Below are 3,310 nucleotides of genomic sequence, written 5' to 3'. Positions count from 1 at the left end.
CAAGCAAATTGTGTAAATATTGGTTTTGTCATATACTTGCCAGTACTGACCATTATCATAATTTTAAGTTTTTACTAACATATAGGTGCCTCATAGTTGATTTAGTTTTTGTCTCTTTCACAGCAAAGGTGAACAGAGTGTGCCAATACGTTTATTGGAACTGGGAGGTAAAATTTCTTTGAAGAGGGAACTCAGAAAGAGAGAAACATACGTGCGCTTGGTAAATATTTTGAAAATTGAGGATGTTGTTCTTCCTCTCAACTGCTGCTACTTCTCTTTTCTGAAAACGTTCATTTCTATATAGCTTGTTTAGTTCCCTTGGCTTTGACACTTGTCGATCTGGAATGTGGAAGTGCCCTGGAGTGATGGCAATTTAGCAGCTTGACATAAACTTTTGATGAAACTTCAGTTTGATTTCTATGTCCCTTTGAACATGCATCTTATCAGCACAACTTTCCAATTCAGAGGAGAGACATAAATTTCTCTGGAAAAATATTGAAGGAGATGAGACTCAGTTTCTCCATCTGTAAAATGGGAGAGGGGGATTGGGATGAGGTAATCTCCACAGGGCCCTATGTTTGAAAAAGAGCAGCTTCACAGGACTGCAAGGACCTGCAAGGACTTTAGGAATTAAGCTAAGACCAAGCAGCATTGTGATTCTCAATGTCTAATTTTTTCATCCCAGGAACCCATAGGATGACAGAGAATTAAGAATCTAAGAAAAAGAAATTGGAGCCCGAGTAGACCAGACGCCACAGATTCACAGTCCCTTACCCTTAACCTATCTTTAGAGATATTGGCAGGGACTCTGAGTTTTCCATTTCCCAGAGTCTGGGAATTTAAGCCAGTTTTATTTAACTTCCCAAGAATTCCCAGTTTTATTTAGCTTCCCAAGAATTACTATTCCCTCCGTCTTAGCAGCCCCTTCCTTTTCTTCCTTCACTGAAATTATCACTTTCATTATTTTGCATTCTTCTTGGGCATTTTTACTTGTTACTGTCTGTGGCCTTTATATAAATTCCATGAAGGCAAGGAATACATGTGTCTCACTCATTGTTGTAGCTCCAGTTTCCGGAAGATGCTAGGTGTTCAAGAAATATTCATGGAGTAAAAGGTGACTCTAGTGGGCTAGAGATGTGAGGATCACGCAGGCTGCCAATGCTTGAGTTACATATGTTCATTTCCTTTATAAAAATGGTCCTGTACCATATGTCATTGGTAGAGGTGGGATTTGATAAAGGCAGGCTGACTCCAGAGTCCACGTGCTTACCCATGAGGCTTTGCAGCTGTGCAAAGGAAAGCTGCGTGGCCATTAAATCCATGAGGCAGAAGAATATTGACATGGGAAAATATTCACAATATGTCAGTGAGTGAATACATCAGGTTTCAATAGATACCATTCACCACACAGGGTTATTGGAAGGATTAAATTAATTAATGTATGTAAAGCACATAGGACTGTGTCCAGCACATGGAAAGTTCTTGATAAGTGTTGCCAAAGTAGTTGGTGAGCCATCTCTCATCTTTAGGATTTCTTAGGGAGAATTCAGCTCTTGGGCCACAGTCTGGAGAGATAACCGGTCATTGAAGAACTGCCTCCCTGGGCTTGAAATAATATAGGCAACATCTCTCCATCTTTTTCCCTTCCCATCCTGGGGGATGAGAATAACAGTACAGACAACAGCTCTGTCCAAAGATATCTCTTCATTAAATCGTCTCCCCCTTTTTTTTGGCAATAAGGCAAATCACATTCAGCCCCAAATGCCCTATTGACACTGGCTGAAGGAGAATTTTTGTAGCTTTTATGTACAGAAAAATCAACAGTGTACATTCAGCCCAGTTTGGCCAGTTCTTTAGCCTTTGCCTTTTCCAGCTTGGCAATGTGAGCTATCGATTCTGAGCCCAGGACGTTGCCTCCCCAGTGATAGTAGATCTCATTGCATCTGTCGTTGTAATTGGTCCTGTTGGCTTTCGCCAGCTTAGCCAGAGCTCCTTTGTCTTCTGAGTTAACCTATGTGAAGGCGATGGAGGTACAGGTCTTCCTGTGGCCTAGGCAACCCAGCCCGGCCTTCCCCTTGATAATGTAGTAGGGGAACCCCATCTTACGGCACAGGGCAGGCAGGAAGACAACTGTGGGGTCCAGAGCATGTGCAATCACTACCTGCTGCGCCTTCTTGTTCCTCACCAAAACAGTGACAGTATTAACCCCTGCTCAAGGACAGGTGGCCTCTTGGTGGGGACATCCCCTTTGCTGGCAGTTTTTTTCTCAGCCCGAGCCAACTATCTATGGTCAGTATTTGTGGGCCAGCTTACGCAGCTAAGCAGCTGTTTGGTGGTCCGAGCCTGGGTGAACTGGTTAATCACAGGAGGCACTTTCAAGCGCTTATAAAGAATAGTCCTTTGCCCCTGCAGCTGAATGTAGCGGGGCCATTTGACAAAGCGGTGAGGTCCCCTTGGGTTAGATGTCCTGCCTAGTGTCAAAATTCTTGGACCTTTTCTCAAACAGGGGATTTACCATCTTCTTGGCTTCCTGCTTCTTCACGACAGCAGGGGCCAGTGCCACCTTCTTCCCGTTAGCCTTCTTCCCTTTTGGCATCTTGGGCAGAGGGAGGAGAGAGCTTGACCACCTTTTAGTACCTTTGATCTGCGTGAGACATCCGAGAGTGGTAAACCTGGTTCTGCAGTTTTCTTTTTTAACTTCTGCATAGGAGGTGGCCTCACATTCACTTTGGGATCTGATATGCATGTACTGGCATCTCTTTAGAAACAGAAACAGGGGAAGGTCCCAATTGCAACATCTTATCATATGGCTACAATTATTGCCTGGGGTTCCGTGAGACCCCTGTGTTCTCATAATAAATTCTTCCCTCTTACCAGTTTGAGTGGGTTTCTTCTACTTACAAATAAGTGATTGCTGATCAAAGCACAGGTCCTAACGTCCTGAGCTTGGATGGGGTGTTCCTCCTGAAGTGGGCAGGAGTCAGAAGAAACAGAGCAGAGACTGAGTCAAAATCCTCCACACGTTCAAAGGCCTGAAGTGGGGCAGGAAATGGAAGACAGGTTCAAGGGTCAGGACCAGGGTCATGGAGCTGAACTCCAGTTGCGGAGGAGGAGGTTGGATTCGGAGTGAGGTAGTGTTCTGGGCCAAGGCCCACTCCTGCATTTCACCATTTTGCTTTTTGGACTCCACAGCCTGTGATGTGCAATTGATTTAAAGGTAAGGCTGCCACCAATATCTCCAGGCCTCTGGCCCATGGTTTTCATTGAATTGTTTTTGGAGTGGGATTATAGAGCCAGAAGATTTGAGTCT

General features: G+C 44.4%; 1 pseudogene; it reads right to left on the bottom strand.

The window, feature by feature from the left end:
- Positions 1 to 1,831: 1,831 nt before the first annotated feature.
- LOC148755558 (large ribosomal subunit protein eL8 pseudogene) lies at positions 1,832 to 2,596 on the bottom strand (annotated as a pseudogene).
- Positions 2,597 to 3,310: the final 714 nt, after the last annotated feature.

Source organism: Rhinolophus sinicus, chromosome 14 (assembly GCF_057876585.1).
Source record: "Rhinolophus sinicus isolate RSI-liver-muscle chromosome 14, RSI-T2T, whole genome shotgun sequence".
NCBI classification, from domain to species: domain Eukaryota; kingdom Metazoa; phylum Chordata; class Mammalia; order Chiroptera; family Rhinolophidae; genus Rhinolophus; species Rhinolophus sinicus.
Note: the sequence above shows the minus strand (reverse complement) of the source record. Positions and strands in the feature narration are given on the sequence as shown.